Genomic DNA, 7,157 nt, shown 5'->3' on the forward strand with positions numbered 1-7,157 from the left:
TGTGCCGGTACGCAACGGTACGGCGTACCGGCACCTTTTTTTTTTTGCTCCCCCCGCCCCGTAACGGACGCAGTGCCAGCCCCCATTTCCGGCCGCTGCTGCTTCTCCTGTTGAGCAGCAGCGGCCGCTACACAAAGAAAAAGATTTAAAAAAAACTTCAAACCTGGCTGAAAGTTAACGCCTCACCCCAGCACTGTAGACAGCCATTAGGCATTGGCTGTTGCCCCGCAGCCGCTCCTCCTCTTGCCTCTACGTCACTGCGCTCCTCCGGGGTCTTCCTCCAGGGGCAGTGACGCAGAGGCAAGAGGAGGAGCGGCTGTGGGGCAACAGCCAATGCCTAATGGCTGTCTACAGTGCCGGGGTGCCGCGTTTTTTCAGCCAGGTTTCAATTTTTTAAAACTTTTTCTTTGTGTAGCGGCCGCTGCTGCTCAACAGGAGAAGCAGCAGCGGCCGGAAATAGGGGCCGGCTGGTGCTGCGTGCGTCGCGACTTCGCGTCGTTCGCGGGAAACTTGGCAGGGAGAGGGAAACCAACAGAGGGAAGGATTGGGGAGAGAGGAGAAAAACAGATGGAAGGATTGGGGAGAGAGGGGAAAACAGATGGAAGGATGGGGAGAGAGAGAAAGAGGGAAAACAACAGAGGGAAGGATTGGGGAGAGAGAAGAGGGAAAACAACAGAGGGAAGGATTGGGGAGAGAGAGAAAGAGGGAAAACAACAGAGGGAGGGATTGGGGAGAGAGGAGGAAAAACAGATGGAAGGATTGGGGAGAGAGGGGAAAACAGATGGAAGGATGGGGAGAGAGAGAAAGGGAAAACAACAGAGGGAAGGATTGGGGAGAGAGAGAAAGAGGGAAAACAACAGAGGGAAGGATTGGGGAGAGAGAAAGAGGGAAACCAACAGAGGGAAGGATTGGGGAGAGAGAGAAAGAGGGAAGGATTGGGGAGAGAGAGAAAGAGGGAAAACAACAGAGGGAAGGATTGGGGAGAGAGAGAAAGAGGGAAGGATTGGGGAGAGAGAGAAAGAGGGAAAACAACAGAGGGAAGGATTGGGGAAAGAGGGAAAACAACAGAGGGAAGGATTGGGGAGAGAGAGGGAAAAACAGATGGAAGGATGGGGAGAGAGAGGGAAAACAGATGGAAGGATTGGGGAGAGAGGGGAAAACAGATGGAAGGATGGGGAGAGAGAGGGAAAAACACAGATGGAAGGATTGGGGAGAGAGGGAAAAACAGATGGAAGGATGGGGAAAGAGAGAGGGAAAACAGATGGAAGGATGGGGAGAGAGGGGGAAAAACAGATGGAAGGATGGGGAGAGAGAGAAAACGGAAAGATGGGGAGAGAAAGAGGGAAGACGCTGGATGGAAGAATGCAGAAAGAAATAGGGGAGAGAAAGCAGAGCTGCTGGATGGAAAAGGGGAATAGAGAAAGACTGGAGAATAAGAGGAAGGGCATGGGGAGAACAAGGGTGAGGAAAAGATGAAAAGCCACAGGTAGATGAAGGAAATTAAAGAATGGATAGTAAGAATGAATTAAATCTGGACAGAGAAAGCCTGAAAAATATTGAAGAAAGCAAAGAAAAAGGAGACAAAAATGACAAATGGCACAGAAGAGTTAAGCGAAAACAAAGGAAAGCAGAATCACAGACTGGGACCAATATGGAAAGAAAAACAGTCACCAGACAACAAAGGTAGAAAAAAAATCATTTTATTTTCATTTTAGTGTTTGTAATATGTCCAATTTGAGAATTTACATTGGCTGTCTTATTTTGCACTGGGTATACTGGAGCTGTAAGAGCTTACATTGATTATTTATAATGAAAAAAAATCACGATATTTTTTTTCTCCTATAGTACTGTAATATTTTCAATGATGTCTGTTTATATGCGCCATGGCTGGTGTAGGGGGTGTGGTTAATGTGGGTGTGGCTATCATAGGGGTGGAGCCATATGTGGTGACCCCGCCCATAATGAGTACCGGCACCTTTTTTTCTACAAAAAAAGCACTGGGTATATATATAAAGTATCGCATACCATGTAAAACGAGTTTATCTTGGGCAGACTGGATGGACCATTCAAGTCTTTATCTGCCATCATTTACTATGTTACTATATATCTTATAAAATAGACCAAGTATTAATATTTTGTGTCACTTTCACTTTGTTCGTATTGCCTTAATGTATATTAAGTGAAGTTACTATATTCCAATGATATTTACTGACATTCTGGTGCAAATAAACTCTGTAGGTTTTTTCTGTGAATAGGTTTTTCCAACACTTACATAGTTTTGTTAATAGCGCTGCTTGTAATACTTATATACTACTGATATTTATATTTATACCCCACTGACCCAACATAAAAAAATACCTGGACACCTGCAACACAATATAACCAAAGACCGTAACGTGACTGTTCTTTCCCCTCTAAGTTCCCCCCAATTTTACCTACCATACATGTACCTTATCTACCATAATATCACCTTCATTCATACCTTGTATTTGTTCAGACCGGAACCGGCTAACGCCGATAACGGTAATATGTAAGCCACATTGAGCCTGCAAAACGGTGGGGAAATGTGGGATACAAATGTAACAAATAATATTTTATTGCACCTGTCCTGATAATATATGGTACTATCCAGCATTAACAACCTGACTTTGAAATATAGACTCTGACTTACTTCACCTTTCACTGCTAAAGCCTGTTGTTTAATGAGCCTTGGTCTTACATACAGACAAAAGAATGCTGCCAAGAGTGCCAATGTACCAGAATAACAACGTTATCAGCACCAACGTCATGGCCAGACCAGCCAAGGACTCTTGGAATGTCCCTTGCAGCCGGAGAGGCGCTGTGGTTGGCAAAACTGCACATTGTTTATGAAACCCTGGCTCATTGTCAAGATGACCCCTTCACCATGGTGCCAGTGAGACAATCTTGTGGCCCTTGAAGTCACCACATTGGGGATAAACAAAGTTACCACTAAGAAATATAGATAGTAATAGCACATTAGAACCAATCATAAATCCCTCCTACCCTAAAAGCTTCTTTATTTGATGAAAAGACGACACAACTGTTGTGTTTCGGCCTACCAAACGTGATTTCACGTTCAATGCTGTGCTCCTAGTGACCCGCTACGGACAAGCTCACCACGAAAGGTCTTTTTCAAGACCACTTTTGCATACAGCCAATCAAATCACATTTGGTTCGTCACACGGACCAAATCGAGTTTCAGGCACTTCAGATTCATACCTGTTACGACATAGCGGTAGACTCCTGATGCAGGCCTGTAGGCCAAAACACAACAGTTGTGTCGAGTCTTTTCATCAAATAAAGAAGCTTTTAGAGTCTTTTCATCAATAAAGAAGTTTTTAAGATATTGTCTCCAGGTTTTATATTTCCGTGGTCAAACATCCCACTTTTTACCTGCATTTGTGTTTTCCCGTGGGGCGTTCGAGTTCTCCGCTTGATTGCGGATTTTTCTGTCTGACTTGGACAAACACAAACCAAAGAGTAGAGAGAGTTGGCTTTTCCAACAAAAACACAAGGGAGACAAGATGATTCTTATGTGTGATATTTATTGATAATACACCCAAAGACTTGATATGGCAGCCATGGTTTGGTGCGTGAGTGCTTGCCTCAGGAGTCTAGCATTGTCAGATGGTTTTATCTTGTGATACTCTCCAAGATTTGAAGCAAATCTTGCCAGAACAGCATTTCATTTACATCAATATACACCATATTTACCAGATTCCTGAGACAGGCGCTCACATGCCAAAACACAGCTGCCATGTCAAGTCTTTGGGTGTATTATCAATAAATATCATGCATAAGAATAATCTTGTCTCCCTGGTGTTTTTTGGAAGAGATAACCCTCCCTACTCTTCGGTTTGTGTTTGCTACATTTGTAGGGATCGAGAGTTCCTCCACATCTGGTGGTTCTCTTCATTTGTACTGACTTGGAAATCCATATTCGGTGTTGGATGTCCTTTCTAAAAGGCTGCTGAATACGTTTGAGCTAGGTTTTTTGTAAAACATTTAATGAGGATTTTGGAATGCTTAGAAATTGCTGCTTTTATATGCCTTGCAAGAGCTGAGTACTATACAGTATATTGTGATACATTGTTGAAGTTGAAAAACCCATTTCTCAGCTTATGCTGCTTTTGAAATTTTGTTTGTCTCCATTTTTCAGTGGAAAGGAAGTGCCATAAATTGGCAGGCTTAAGATTAATGCAAGGAAATTTCCTTCCAGAAGGGATGATGGATGAATGCAGTAGCTCATTATGGGCCTCATTTTGAAAGCACTTAGTAACCTATGGAAGTCTAAGTGCTTTGAAAATACGCCTCGGTGTGTGTGGTAGAGGCCAGACCAGTACCACAATTCAAGAAAGGATAGATGCATGTTCTGTTTTTATTAGTTCAGGATTAAACCTCCATGTGGGCATTTGACATAGCCTGTTTTTTTTCAAATGGAGCTGTTTGGTCACTCTAACCACCACCATCACCAGTCGTATTTGCAAAGTGCATACGAAGGTTAAGTGAAGAAATTAGTAGGGAAGTACTAGCTTAATTTATTTAATTTAACAAATGTGAAAAACAGCAATACATAATATAAAACAGAGATAGGGTTACATATTAGAGTTAGTGTAAGAACTCCCTTTGTACAGTAGGACTGATCAAACCTCAAAACAAAGCCAAGAGTTTTACTTTAACAAGTTACTTGTGAATCATTTTGACAAAACAGCAAGAATTTTTTTTTTTATGTAGCTCACACCTTTCTCATAAGTTAAAGATGAGATACATTTGGGTACAACAGGTATTTCCATGTACCCATGGGATTGGCTCAAAAAATAATCTGGTTTCTTGCTTGTTTTTTGCTGTTTGGACTTCAGGTGTAGAAAAACATTTCCGATTTTTCTCTGATTGAGCTATCAGTTCAAAATCTTCTTTAAGCAGCACTTTATTTCATTTCAATGACCTCAGAAGAAGTTACACATTATTAGAAAGCATTATACAATAAAGAGAGAGTTATCAACGTGGACTACTATTAAAACATGTTATTTTACTGTTACCCTGGGTTATTTGTAACTAGGTTTCTACATAAAATGGGACCTATGCTGAAATAGCATGAGCTAGTGGTAAAATAACACATCTTAACAATAGCCCACATTGATAACTTCCTCCCCGCTAAGTCATCTAAAGATACAGAAAATAAGTACAAAGACAGACAAAGGAAATACTATTTAACAAAATCAAACTCAATATGAGCAAAGAAACCTGATAACTCAGGTGAACAATTAACACTTCATTCAAAAGTGTTATTTCTTGCACCTGCTCACCCCTATGGTATTGGGGATAAGCATTTCCTTAGGCTTACATCAGAGGCTAAGTGTATTTTTCAGTGACCAAAGCTTATATTTCCAACCTGGTTTAAGCTTCTGTAACAGATTTTTTTTTCCAGATTTCACGGTTCTTTTTGCAGAGCTATGAAATCCTGAATTGGATTACCACTTTAGTGCCTAGCAGCCTATAAGGTGTTGTGTTGCCAGTGAGATCTTTATTCAGTTTTAGGATCTGTCTCTCTAAAGACAAGGTCTCCTACATCTCCCGCAAGCATCTGGCACTTTAACAGTAGTGCCCAAAAGTCCTGCTTCAAATAAAAAGATCTTTATTTGATATCGGCATGTTTACACATGTAAGAATTTTTATAAAATTCTAGGATTGGAAGGATGAGCATAACATTTACCCCTTACTCTGTAATCTCACTAGCAATACAGCTAGTCTCTGCTCATTATTATTAGAAGTGTTTGTGTAGGTCTCCTGTTTCCTTTTTTATTACATGCTATAGTGCATACCAGCTATGTAGCTGTATATGTTTTTGGCTAGTTTAGACAAACTTGTTCTCTGATCCTGAAAGGGCAATACTGGTGAATGGGACAGCAGAGTGCAGTGAAGAACATCACATAAAAAAAGAAAAAACAGCTGAAATCAATGTTTTCTATAAGTAGTAAAACAAAAATGTATGTTAGTATCATGCTAATTAGCAGTTTGACATCTTGATTTGCTGAATGCCTTGGAAAAGAAAAAAATTGCTCCAGTGCAGGTGTGTGTTATGTTAAAGGCCAAACTTGCGATGAGACTAAAAGCTCAGTAGTATAAAGTAATGGTTGAAGTGCAGAACAGCAACTTAAAACACTGGTTCAAGTTTTTGGGTAATAAGGAAAAATGAAAGCTGCTAATGTTAGCAAGAGGTAAAGAAAAGCTACTATGTTTTATTTTTGGACTTAAGTCTGAATTTTATATGAAAATGGATAAAGGTAATTGATTTTTAGCAAGTATACGAAGGTTTAGTGATTCAGTGGGTTAGGTTGTCTTTTGGAACACCTCTAGACATCTTTTGAATGCTTTTGTGACAAATGGCTCACAACTAGAAAATCTACACTAACACAGGCCTATTGCTTTCTTTGATACAGTTCTCACACAAGAGATGCAAAATATTGGTCCTTATGTCTTGCACTAGAGTAGTTTCAAGAAAACCATCAACAGACTTTGGCAATAATAGAGAACATCTAGACACTGATTTCACTTTAGTACTGCTCTGGTGCTGCTGACTTCATGTGATATGTTACTATAATCCAGGGCCAATGTGAGGGTAGTAGGCATCCTAAGTAAACTGAGCCTTATGCTCTCCTGTTCATACAAGCAGCTCTCCTTGACGTTCAGATATTTGAAAGGTATTAATCCGCAAACAAATATTTCCGGAGATGGGAAGGCGGTAGAACGAGAGGACATGAAATGAGGTTGAAGGGGGGCAGCCCCAGGAAAGATGTCAGGAAGTATTTTTTCACGGAGAGGGTGGTGGATGCTTGGAATGCCCTCCCGCGGCAGGTGGTGGAGATGAAAACGGTAACGGAATTCAAACATGCGTGGGATATGCATAAAGGAATCCTGTGCAGAAGGAATGGATCCTCAGAAGCCTAGCCGAAATTGGGTGGCGGAGCAGGTGGGGGGAAGAGGGGTTGGTGGTTGGGAGGCTAGGATAGTGGAGGGCAGACTTATACGGTCTGTGCCAGAGCCGGTGATGGGAGGCGGGAAGTACTGCTGCGCAGACTTGTACGGTCTGTGCCCTGAATAAGGCAGGTACAAATCAAGGTAAGGTTTACACATAT

This window comes from Microcaecilia unicolor, chromosome 12 (assembly GCF_901765095.1).
Source record: "Microcaecilia unicolor chromosome 12, aMicUni1.1, whole genome shotgun sequence".
Taxonomy (NCBI): Eukaryota; Metazoa; Chordata; class Amphibia; order Gymnophiona; family Siphonopidae; genus Microcaecilia; species Microcaecilia unicolor.